The sequence below is a fragment of the Schistocerca americana genome, chromosome 2 (genome assembly GCF_021461395.2).
Source record: "Schistocerca americana isolate TAMUIC-IGC-003095 chromosome 2, iqSchAmer2.1, whole genome shotgun sequence".
In the NCBI taxonomy this organism is placed as follows: domain Eukaryota; kingdom Metazoa; phylum Arthropoda; class Insecta; order Orthoptera; family Acrididae; genus Schistocerca; species Schistocerca americana.
In genome coordinates, this window is record NC_060120.1 from 1037270808 (window position 1) to 1037284491 (window position 13684).

At 43.3% G+C, this 13684-nt stretch overlaps 1 protein-coding gene across 3 annotated transcripts in view; it reads right to left on the bottom strand.

The window, feature by feature from the left end:
- Positions 1-13684, bottom strand: part of LOC124596430 — a 608628-nt gene that overhangs the window by 339878 nt on the left and 255066 nt on the right. Inside the window, exon 1 of one of the 3 annotated variants that reach the window (XM_047135563.1) lies at positions 12967-13272. The exons of the other annotated variants lie outside the window; for them this stretch is intronic. The gene's annotated coding sequence lies outside the window, so the exon portion shown is untranslated. Of the gene's footprint in view, positions 1-12966; positions 13273-13684 lie in introns of those variants that run through there. 3 annotated transcript variants of the gene reach the window in all.

Here is a 13684-nt window from a genome sequence, read left to right on the forward strand (position 1 = left end):
GCGCAGGTGCCGTGGGCGCGAGCGGGCGTTATCCAGCGCCGGTATTGTACCGCCGCCCTCACACCTCATCCTTATGCAACACCGGCGAGGGAGAACTTTTACTACCGAGCGGCTGTGGCTCCTCAAATGTTTCACTGATTTTGGTTGACCTTCCGTACCTCGATCTTTACAACGTTGACGTCTTAGTGCATAGTATATTTTTTTGTATACGAGTTGACACAGAACATTTAAGAAGCTGGGACGCTATAACAAAGATACAAATAACACAGCACGATTCCGACTTGGAATGCAAATAGGCCCACTGTAAGAAACTTTAAATATTAATCTGATTCTTTTCACTAAAGCAACACACTGAAGTAAATCGTATTCAGTTGTCAACGAAACACTCTGCTTCAAGACTGCTTGTGTCGCAGTCATATGTTATTCGACAATTTTCTTTGAGTTGTCAAGGCTGCATGCCTGGTTGGTTAGCAAGGAGGTGAAATGGCTCAAATGGCTCTGAGCACTAAACATCTGAGGTCATCAGGCCCCTAGAACTTAGAACTAATTATACCTAACTAACCTAAGGACATCACACACATCCATGCCCGAGGCAGGATTCGAACCTGCGACCGTAGCGGTCGCGCGGTTCCAGACTAAAGCGCCTAGAACCGCTCGGCCACATCGGCCGGCGAAGGAGTTGAAGTTTGTGATGTCTGAAGATGGGTATAATCCCGACACACGTAACATGTTCTAATAAAAGAGTCAATTGAACATCTCATGATTTTATTGCGATTGTACAGCATTGGCTGCCAATTATAAACACTCAAGAGTGCGGTTAATGTGTAAAGCAGTTCATATTTTCCACGGTGCATTAGCCAGTACTTATCCACGTTGTATCGCAAAACTCTTGTTTTATTTGTTATCAAGTTCTTTCTTTCTTAGAAGTCGATCTGCCACCCGCAGTCCGCTCTTTTCATGAAGTTGCAAATTTATTTTTAAATTTGTAGCCGGACGCTCTTCCTATCGCCACATTCGTCAGTTAGGAGGGGCGTTCCAAAACTAACGCAATACACTTTTTTTCTGAAAGCAGGATGATTTTCCAGAATGAGATTTTCACTCTGCAGCAGAGTGTGTACTGATGTGAAACTTTCTTGTCAGATTAAAACTGTGTGCCGGACCGAGATTCGAACTCGGGACCTTTGCCTTTGGCGGGCATGTGCTCTACCATCTGAGCTACCCAAGCACGACTCACGCCCCGTCGTCACAGCTTTACTTCTGCCAGTACCTCGTCTCCTTCCAAACTTTACAGAAGCTCTCCTGCGGACCTTGCAGAACTAGCACTCCTGAAGGAAAGGATATCGCGGAGACATACTGTGAAGTACGGATGAACGGCAACAGGCAGATTCCATATTTTTAGATTTCCGAAAAGCAATTGATACGGTATCTCACTGCAATCTGTTAACGAAGGTACGAGCATACGGAAGACATGACTTAGCCAGCCTGGGAGATGTTTCCAGAATGAGATGTTCACTCTGCAGCGGAGTGTGCGCTGATATGAAACTTTCCTGGCAGATTAAAACTCTGTGCCGGACCGAGACTCGAACTCGCGACCTTTGCCTCCGGCGGGCAAGTGCTCTACCATCAGAGCTACCCAAGCACGACTCACGCCCTATCCTCACAGGAAGGCGAAGGTCCCGAGTTCGAGTCTCGGTCCGGCACACAGTTTTAATTTGCCAGGAAAGTTTCACGATGATTTTATTCAGGAGTTCAATACACCATACTACTCCCTACTCCTTCGGCTACGCAACCCTGCTTTTCAAAATAATCTCCGTTCAAAGGTACCGACTTACGCCACCTAATTGGCAAGTCTGTATGCTCGCATGGTACCACTCTACTGGTCGACGGTCGGGCCAGCATCTTGTTGCATCAACAACCTCCGCCTCATACACGTCCTACTTCCCATGGATTTCATCCTTTACTGAGCCGAACACATGGAAGTCGGAAGATGCGAGCTCTGCACTGTAGAGTGGACGAGAAATAAGTGGCCGATGAAGTTTTATGAGCCCCTCTCGAGTGTGCAAGGCTTGTGTGAGGCCCTGCGTTGCCACGGAGAAGGAGTCAGTGGCAACGAGCACGCACGTTCCAACCTGTGTGCGGCCGGCCGGCACGCGGCAGATCAGACAGATTTGCGCGACCTTATTGCTGTCATAACAGACACCTCGCACAACGACTCACCGTGCTTTTGTTCACTGCCAGGTCTCCTAAGACAATCTGCAAGCGCCTATGAATATCTGCGATGCTCCGGTTTTCCACCAAAAGAAACTCGATGACAGCTGTGTGCTTGGCACGTTTGCAGACGCAGACGTCTATTCTACTGCCTTAACAAGAAGTCGCGGTAACGCCGCTACTCGACGGCTGGCGTTGAGGTGTAGTACTCAACAGGCTCTTAAGATTTCGAACACAGATTTCTCGCGAACTTGAGAGGCGCAGCCTGCTAGAGTAGCATTTATTTCGGCTGAGAAGGGGACCTTGCGGACGGACGCTTTTCGACTGTTTTCCCCAAATCTACGGAGTGTGAAATTCAACACCTAGACATCTATTTTAAAAAAAAAATCGAGATTAAAAGATTTCCGAGCGCCTTCAAAAATAAAAAAATTTCTAGTTTATCAACAATTTGTCTGTAACGTAATATGTTTTTTACCGTGAAATCGCTGGTTCGATCTTCCTAGCAGCAATTTTTCCTATCTTCTGTTTAAATGTTACGTTTATTAATAAATAGAAATATCAATTAACAAATACAAAATCACAATATTTTTCAAAAAATTACATCTAGTTTTGATCACTGGTAGTATTAAAATAAATTAACATTTGATATAGACAATTGTGTTACATAACTAAAAAATACATCTCAGTAATAGTATTCTACCTCTATAAAGAAGAAATTATTTTATATCCTATACCATGTTTCACCTTCTCTGTAGGAAATTTTGACTTATTGTGAGTACTTTATTTTCATGTAAGTATGTGTCACTTTTATTACAATTATTATTTAATCTTTGTTTATTAACATTTCCATTTGTTTATTAACATGGCATGTAAAAAATAAAAAATGTTGTTGTTAATGAAATTCAAATCGATTTCACGCTTAGAAAGCTATGATGCTACGTAGTTGTTATTGAACTGAATGTACACAATTTCAGAAAATCCAATAAAAATCGTCACATAACAAAAAATTTGTGTATAATCATTTCTTCTAGCCTTGTTGTAGAATCCTCAGCTTCATCTACCGACCAATAAGTAAAAACTTGGAAAGGTTTTGCACCTAATAGCGTTCGGAAATCTAATCTCAACATGCTATGTCAGTGATCACAAAATCGATTCAAATTTACCAAAGACTGGGCAGCTTGAGCCAACTTGCTCCCCCTTTGGCCTCGATGCATACATTGATTGGGTTGGGAAAGGTGCCATAAATTCTATATATCCTCCTCTGAGGCTAGCTGGCCAACAACTGTTGTAACTAATCCCACACATCATCTGCCGCGTACACATGTGGTGATCGCACTGACCACAGCAATACCCCAAAATCACGAAGATGGTGTTATGGACAGTTTTTCTAAAACTACTCCGTAACCTTATTAATAAATAATTATTCAGAAGAAGACACCAAATCAATTTAAATTAGTATTGCTGCATGAAAGTGCGCACACAGTCAAAACTAATACCAGTAACTGCAACGGTAAATAGTGTAATTTCCTTTAATTCTGTACGGTAACGAATCATTGTAGGGTTTTTCCATAACATGGAATGGCTAGCCAGCTATGTGTAGGAACAAGAGCTGCAAGGAGAGTATTGTGCGCAAACCATAAAAATGTTTCTATTGAAAGCCAGGACTCTGCCAGGTGTGTGCTGGGGACAGATACGAAAATCCCAGGCGGTTCCCGTAGGGTGGCAGACCGAGAGGGTCCGACACACTGCAAATTTTCAGTGTGTGAGGAGATTAATGGACACCCTTTAGGAAAGCAGCGATCTACGGAGGGAATAGTGATTGGGGACCGGATCATGCTACAGGTGTAGATGTTTATATTTTGTAGGGAGGCCTGCGGCTGGCTCATGACGATTACTTTTACGGCGGTGGCGGAGTCACTGGAGTGCCAACAAGCAGCTGTTCCTATTGGACGAAACAAAAAACACACGTATAGTGAGAGAGAATATCTCTCTAATGCCCCCTCTAAGAGAGAACTGAAGAACTAAATTGTTGTAAGTGCTGTGAACTTTTCATTGGTAGAAAGTCTGAAAGTATACTGCTATTCGCTACGAGGTTGTGGCTCTGACAGAACCAGCCATATTTTTGTGGAGAAAAGGGGAAAGACACGTCGTGTCGGAGGGAGACTGCAGATAGAGCACTTTAGTGCTGCAGAGCTGATGCCAGGGCTGAACTTTGCCACTACTGCGCCCATCCTCTGCACCCGAGTACCAGCAGAGCGGTAAGCATGGACCGCGTCTGCATACGTCCTGACGAGGGGACCAGGAATTTATTTGTTTCACATCAAAGCTTCGTTTTCTGAATTAATCCATACATCCAGCTAGTTGCCCTCAATATGGATCTAGGCGAGAGGACTAGTACTTGTACGACTTTTTCTGCGCCTTTTCTTTAGGCTATCAACTTGTTCAGAAATAACATGCCAATTCTCGCGGACACAGTTTTTGTATCATTGCTATTTCAAAATCACCCACCTGTCTCAAGATCTAATGGTTCAAATGGCTCTGAGCACAATGGGACTTAACGTATGAGGCCATGAGTCCCCTAGAACTTAGAACTATTTAAACCTAACTAACCTAAGGACATCACACACATCTATGCCTGAGGCGACCGTAGCGATCGCGCGGTTCCAGACACTTGGTCACATCGTCCGGCTCGTCAAGATCTTTCGTACATATTTTTGTACTCTTGCGTCCTTTTGTCATTATCTGTATTGTTCATCCAGCGCCTAGAATCACATTAATTCGTCTAATAATAAAGTGGATTGTTATAGCGACCTCTAGTTTCATTTAGTAGGTTGGTGGAAAACTTTGTCATCTACGTGAGTTGTGGTACCCATATTTCATGTTTAATTGGTACCCACGTCCAAATCGGATACATACCGCGACATTGTTTCTTGTTTTTCAAATCACGTGATGTAGTGGGCAGTGACTTGTTCACTGTATACGTCACCGGGTTCAGGTGCCATGAGTATGTTAACACCTCATAACAGTTCAAAGAGACGTGCCATTTGTGGGCGCGAATTGTTCTGTTGGAGAATGGCACCAAGGTACTGTCACATAAGAGGTAGCGTATGAGGCCGCAGAATGTCCGTGCTCCGTCTGACGTCCCTCAATCACTTTCAATAGTGACCTGAAACACCCGGTGGATTCCCATAGGATGACGCCAGGAGTAACGCTGATGTGCGTCTCCAAAACATATGAAGAATGAGACCTGTGACCAGGTTGCCGAAATACTCGCCCACGTTGACTATTCAGGAGTGCGAAAAACGCGAATTATAGCTGAACAGAGTGCCATATCATTCAGCAGCCATCTCTTGGTTTCCAGCCATGGCACCACTCCAAATGCAGCCGTTTGCCTACGCATGGGACGGCAATATTACAGCCTGGATGCTGCTAATCTCTAACCAGCGCTGTCAAATGACACACAGTGGTGCGTGGAGTCCAGGACTTGTCCTCCGATGGCAGCTGCAGTTGTGGAACGGTTACGACGAACTCGGTGCAGAGTGTGGTGATCTTCCCTTGTGGTGGTCAGATGTGTTCGACTGGAACCTTGAAGGCGAGTATGCCTGCCCTTACGTTCCATCCAGTCCAACATCGGACCACTGTCTCAGCCGAATGCCCTGCAAGTCTGAATATTGCACGATTCGACCAGCTAACCAAATGGAGACCCACAATGAAGCTCCTTTCAAACTTGAGACGCTGGTAACGCTGTCTCAGACAAGTACACCGTACCTCCGCGCCCTACACATTGTGAAAGGTATGTGCTAAGGTCTGATCAGGGTAGCTCCAGAAAATAGTCGGTAGTTGCCAATCGCAAGGTGGAACGAGTATAATACGTATCTTTGAGTAGGAGTTTCTTTGATGGTTAAGAGAGCCGGGCGCGTGCAGTAAAAAACCGAGGAGTTGCAGCTAGGTGCCCGGAGGAAGCAGACGTGTGGTGACAGCTGTAACGTAGGTCACACTCGCTGCCCCAGACCAAATCTCAGCATGTTAATGAGAGAAGATATACAATGATTTCAAACTGGTTTTGTTAGATAATATTCAGAGTTAGGATTTGTATGTCCAAGGTTTGAACACAGTAAGCGCTTGGTAAAATTTTTGTAAGAATGTTTCGTGCTACGGTAGGTTTTGTGTATGACTTAAAAGTTTAACAATATATATATATATATATTGAGATCAACATTGTGTTTCTAACAGCGTAAATCATAATCCAAATCCTTTGCTTAAATTGAATATGAAAATGAGTAGTAGCGTGAAGTTACCCACCAATGAAAGAACCAAGTAAACATCAGGGCCAAAAGTAAATTGTCCAGTACCATCTTAATGCCATTGCACAAACGGCATTACTCTCTTAAATTTTATTGCTGAGTCAAATACATGTTACATTTCTGGCAAAATGGAGGAGTGCAAAAAACAACTTCACAGACACAGTCAGATACAGGTTTGCTGAATAATCAATTTAGAACAGTCTTATCACTGATACATTCACTGGATAAAAGGATACAATTTTGGTTAGATACTTTCACTTGGCGACCCTGCCAGGATACTTTCAATTGATCATTCGACATCTGACTCGGTTCATGCCTCTTATATACCCTACCAGGCCTGACAGCGACACTAATGCACTCTGGTAGCCATTCTACCTCTTGCAGAGAATTGTAACTCGAATCATTTACATAGGCGCTGGCAGTGCGTACATGCACCATGTTAGACAAAACATCCGACCATGTCTTTTCGGTCCTTCAATTTTTTTTTTTTTTTTTTTGGTCAGGCAGTGTATTTTACTTTTTTTTGAGAGCTGAGCTTTAAATTCTATAAGTGTGATAGGCATGAAGAAGATCGAAGAGGGCCAGCTGTGTGTGTCTGTTTCATGTGGGGGCCATCGCCCAGCGTCGTGCAAAAGAAGCGAGCAGCAGCGAGAGAGCCCGGCTACAGCGACAGCTTCCGCCGCACCGCGGCGCGCCCGCCAAGGCCCGTGCGACAATGCCGTGTAGGCAGCTGGGAGGCCCGCCGCTAATTGTCCGGGCCGCCTCCCATGTGGGACGTTGCTGGCAGCAGCCTGGCCTTGGGGAACCTTCCTCTTCCGCGGCCAGCAGTCGCCACCTCACCCCAAAATACTGCTGCTACGCCGTGCAAAACCCCAATGAGGAGGATCTTCCACACTCCAGTGATACTAGTCTATCACGGACGTCGATTCACTCGTAGATAATACTTCCATTTCGTCCGCCCCGTAAGGTCTAATCTGCCTAGTGTCATACCTGATAATTCTGTACACCTTTTCTTTAATGTCAAAGACTGTCGACATCCTCATGCTGCATTTCACTCAATGTGATTTATCATACTACAAACACGACCGATGTCAGAATACACATTTCTTCATCATCATACATACACCGCAAGTCACCATATGAAGCATGTCCGAGAGTCCCCTCTACCGTTGTTAGCAATTCCCTCTCCTTTTGCTCTCGCAAACGGAGCGAGAGAAAAACGAGTATCTATATTCTTCCATCCAACCCCTGATCACTCTTATCTTGTCTTTACGGTACTAAGCGAAATGTACATCTTTTTAAATCGCTTTCGGAACGAGCCCATACGGCCATTCAATCGGGGAATGTCAGTTACGAGAATACGAAAGCGAGGACAAGAAAACGATCAGTCCCCGAGCGAAGAAAGTATCCGACCCGGCCGGGAATCGAATTCAGGCTCGTTCGGCTACCAATCATTCGAGTTGGAGGTGTACGTTGGCGGCAGTAGAATTATTTTACGGTCAGCCACAAATGCCAGTGCTCCAAACTTTCTTAACAGTGTCCAGATTACTGGGTAGCTTCTACACTAGAAGGTAGAGCAAATTCGCAATGAAAAAAAAAATTCTGTTACAATTGGTGGTCGCCACACTGTACCCCTATGTCCTGGGATAGCCGGCCGTGGTGGCCGAGCGGTTCTAGGGGCTCAGTTCGGAACCGTGCGACTGCTACTGTCGCAGGTTAGAATCTTGCCTCGGGCATGGTTCAAAAATGGTTCAAATGGCTCTGAGCACTATGGGACTTAACATCTGTGGTCATCATTCCCCTAGAACGTAGAACTACTTAAACCTAACCAACCTAAGAACATCACACACATCTATGCCCGAGGCAGGATTCGAACCTGCGACCGTAGCAGTCGCGCGGTTCCGGACTGAGCGCCTAGAACCGCTAGACCACCGCGGGCATCGGGCATGGATGTGTGTGATGTCCTTAGGTTAATTAGGTTTAAGTAGTTCTAAGTTCTAGGGGACTGATGATCACAGCTTTTAAGTCCCATAGTGCTCAGAGCCATCTGAACCATTTGTCCTGGGATCGAGGCGAAAGCTCTTACTTGGTCTTACTGCCTCACTTATTCGTAAGAGGCATCTTATGAACTGACAACATAGGGCACTGATGATGCTGATTTTTGCCTCCAGTGGTCGATGAAACCGATTAGCATCGTATTTTTCGAAAGGAATGGACCGACTCCTCATATGAATCATCAACAATGCCAACACAGCACTGCCCTCCACACGCACTTTCAATAATCCCCTATACTGAGCAACTGAGCTCTGGCCGTAACATACATTTTTCGCAAGAATGGTCCAAATGGTGAGAGTTAAGAGCACCTGTCCAATTGAGGCGGCTACACTGTGCAGCAAACAACGCAGTACTACTTTATTTTTGTTTACTGAAAGACAAAGCCAGAAATTCCTAGCGTCGCTAAATTTCAAGGAGTGTAAATATCTCAGAGTTGCATACATAACGGTAGGCTAGATTCTAGATGGCGATGACCTTCTCTTTCAAGATTTTCTTAATGCACTAATAGGGTTGATATTCAGACTCTTTTCTAAGTGAATCAGAGGACAAGGGCGCAATGTTTTTATAATCTAAGAACCAAGCATGGGTCAATCTTGGAATACGTTTGCTGCTTTCTGAGCGAACAACTCTCAGCAAATAGAAGGAAATTTGCTCACCATTAACTTCAACTACGGAGAAATATTTTTGCTTCTGGAGACCTGTACCCGCTGTGTTTTTAAAGAGTAGCGTCACAAGTATGTGCCTTTTAAATGTGTGTTGCTGATGCATGTTGGTATTACATTAAGCAATTAAAGGACGCGTATCTTTCTGAATATATGAAGGCCCGTATTACTATGATTTCAATCTTATTATGAATAGTATTGGTGTACAGATTTCCCCTTTCTGAAGGTAGGAAATAACCGAAACTTTTGACCTTGCGCTGTAGTTCGTTTACTGTCTAGCGAGAATAATCTATCTTGATTAATACTCATTTCTTTCCCCAGGTCTCACCGTTGCTTTTACAATACAGTACAATACAAATACCATACAAATAACATAATCGTTTGAGCATAGCGTTGAAAGATCTATAGAGAGTCTTTCCATGTTACTGTATGTTTCCCAAATATCGCAGTCTGCATAAAAAAGTATGTACATTCGTTGACAAAATTCGTTATAGGCTACGACTATGTTTTATGTCACCCAAGATTACAGCAAACCAGCTTTATACACTGAGAGACACGTGAATGCTAGCGCTCGGTCATTGTCGAGTAGTATCAGAAGAAAAGAAAACGAAATTGTTGAACATTTCATGATGTTACGTGACGGATCCAGCTGCAAGTGTTTTGGTGAATGCACCAGTCTTAACAGAAGCTTGCCAGTTCCGATACCAAAAACAGTCTTAAGCTATTAACGGTTTCAGAATATTCAAGGCTATGGAAATGATACCACTGAACAAATTCGGATGACATGAAGCACCAACAAATCGATCGGAAAACGTCTCTAGAAATGTAAATGCAACGAACAACGGACGTGACTCGAATCTCTGACCATACATATTTCATACGTCATGAGAAAAATCAGAGGACATATCTGAGAAAGGAACCTGCTTCCGAACCAGTGGATTGGTCTCAAGCAGTTTATATTCAAAATTTCTCGGTGCTACATTAAGTACCTCTAATAAATTTAAAATTTAAATTTCTCTGCCCGATATCTCGAATACGATCTTCGGCTCTCTTAAAACTGGAAGTGATTCCCCTTACATATCGACTACAACGCTACAATGTACCATCTGGTTAAGAACTTCATTAACGTGGGTCACATTGCAAGAGTTTTTTTTTTTGTGAACAGATAATCGCCTCTGTGCCCTCACATACAAAACATTTTGAGACTGCCTCTTCAGTCGACCTAAATTATTTATTTTGAGTTAGTTCAGGAGACATTCATTAGCAAATAACTTTCCAGATTACTTCCTTAAACGGTGTAGAGACATCTTAACAAAATGACCTCCACCGAGATTTCTGTAAACAAATGCGCTCCAGACTGCAGTAGCCACACTATCACATTTAACAGAGCGAAGAGGAGGAACCGTCATAATATAGTCCATCAGAACTTTTTTATTTCCGTATATTATTCCGAGACTCCGATTCAACAGCAGACGCTAATAATTCGTTTTACAAAGTGAGTTTTTGTACTTCTGTTTCCTTCGCTTCTTTGGACATGGCGTACTGCTAGCTTATGACTAGTTTCAAATGCTCATCCCAACTTCCAACTATGTTTGAAAAGTACGAAAATAACTAGCAATGTTTACTTTCCATTGCCCTTAAGCCGCTTTCCACAGCTCACAAACAGGCGATATCTTTTTGTTGCTTCAGTAAACCAGATCACCTCATGTGATATATTAACAATTAGGCTTAGGTAACATTTCATACTACGATACTATAAATCGCTGCAGTTGTTTGGACCTTGTTTTAGCTGACACTTTTAATATTACTGGAATATGTATTTAGTTTTTGATCCATTAAAAACGTAGAATGTCATAGGAATAATGCGATTTAGAGAACAGTTCTTAAACGTTCCATGATCAAAAGGCTATGGAAACGAATAACGTTCAGCGATAACTGAAGCAAAGAATTAAAAATATCGAAATATTAGATCATACTAGTCGCCGCTGGTTGACACTGAAATCAATTTTTATCCGTTGGCAAGGTACCGTGAATCTGAGAGAGACTGTCGTCAAAGACTTTGGCTTGAAATATTTTCAGAGCTTTTCGGATTAATTCATATAATTCCACAGCTTTTTATCTGCATCTGTAAGCGCACGTATATTAGGTAGCACACGGTGTTCTTCTGCGAAGCAGTTGATTAACTGCGGAGTTTATAGTACTGATTCAGTAATTCTTACATGCCTCACTTTTCAGGTTTCCCAGTAATGTTATATTATCCGATTTAATCTGAATATTTATATTTGCTTCCTTATCGGCACATTAATACAAACGACAGTATTTTCTCAATTATCATGACCGTAGACGCGTCATCAAATACTTCAGGCAGCAGTAACCAAGAATCAGTCTTTTAAACCTTTCTGTGATACTAAAACAATGTACAAGACCAAGGAACGAGCAGAACATCAGCATTCTTTCATGGGTAGCACTGTATAGCTGAACGAGGCGTGACCGCCTCAGAAAACTATTTACAAATTTTGCCACGATCCGGAAGATCGATTTATTTATTTTGGAACCACTTCTTAACACTGTGACAATTCTTTTAAATATTCTTTCCAAGTAGGGCTGGACATGCGTAGTTGACGTCAGAGCATCTGTGGAGATGGGTGAAGTAGAAGACTGGCACTGCGATTCAAGATCTATATCGACCTGTACTAAAGCCTCATTTAGCAGATCACTCTCTGAGAAAGACAGAGGTCAGGGTCATCGTTAAAAAAGATCGACTTAACACAGTCAGAGAGAGAATTCCTCATGCTAGCTCAAGATCGTCACACGTAAACACAAAAAGATTTATCAATGGTAAATATGTCATATCGATGGCTTCGATAATTTCCCTGAAGTAATTCGTCGTTAAAATCGATAACTGAATCTTTTGACTATTAGCATTCTGTGACACACAATATTAGGGTAGAAAGAGAGTACATTAGGTAGAAAAAATGCCATGGAAGTAGGTAGATAATCTTTCGTACATTCGGATCTACAGCCTCTGTGAATCCCTTAAAGGAATTAATTTTCCTGCGAAGGCCGTTTTTTTTTTTTTTTTTTTTTTTTTTTTGTAATAAACCCTATTTCACTGTTCAGCAGTTATAATTTCTTCCTCTTTGACATCACAAGCTCTATCAAGGTAAAAATATTATGCTTACAGTATGTTATGTACCATGCGTCACTGTGAGAGAAAGCAACAAGTGACAAGACAATTTTATTAGGGAGCCTTCGGTTGTTCTCAGGTAGTGACTTGTGGAACATAACAAGCGATAAGCATACTTTATTGTGATGCAACTTGATGATGCTCTAGGGAGACAAAATAGCTATTTGCTTAACAGTAGAAGTAACTGTTCATTTCAAAGTAAAAGAATGGTTTTCGGAAGGAAATCACATCTTTTAAGGAATATATAGAATTTCGACTATTTTTGTTCTGACAAACACAATTGGGTACAACTGGTGATTATGATGGGAGGACAAATTAGGACACAGTTATATCATCCCCATCATTAGGTGCATTGTGACAATCGATATACGCCATTGCTAGCTTCTTTTCTACGCCTACACATGACGTGAGATTTCGCTGCACCCAGACAAACATTAAGAAGACGCAGTGGAAATTGGACAGATAGAAGTGACACTAATGACAGAGCTATACAAAGCTGTGAACTGGTAGTATGTGTAAAGGATGACAGTGGTCGAGAGCAAAGACTCACCAGTTTTTCCTCCAATAGATGGTAGTGGTGTCTGGAGCTTGAAGAAAGCGTGCGTCACTGAGTAGTATAGCCTTGTGCACAGAGCGTTCCGTTTCACTGGCGACTCGTGTCACAGGATGGCCGGCAGAGTGTCCAGGTAATAGCAGTCGCCCCGTGTACCAGCAGGTGGTTCGCCTCTGACAGCATTCCCTCGCACCCCGCCTGGCTCCCGACACCGCCGCAGCCTTACTGGAACGAACGCCGTCGCTGGCCGCGCCTCGCTCAGCGCCGCGCCGGAGGAGGGGCGCCGTGACGTCACCACTGTGACGTAGCCGCCCTCCGCCGCAGCCGCCGCTAACTGTACAGCGAGCAGCACCGCGACCACTTTCCGTTTCCAGCGGCGGGCCTGACATCTGGCGGAAATCCCCGGACATTATCGCCGAATTAAGAAGCCGAGCAAACAATGCTTCAGCCCGCTGGGATCCTCGGGATTTCACGGTTCCGGATACTGTAGAAAACTCGCACTGCTGAAGCGAGCGGGAACCTCAATACCGGACAGACCGTCGCAGTTGCGTTGTTATTAAATCTACAGAAATATTTTAAACACTAAACCGCTGGAGGAATTTCTAAGTACGATGGATGTAAGAATTATTCTAGATAGTTCACTATCAGTTTGTCGATTGTTGTTTTATCATCTCAGCAAAAATAGGATAATAAGAAAGATCGATGGACAGCACAT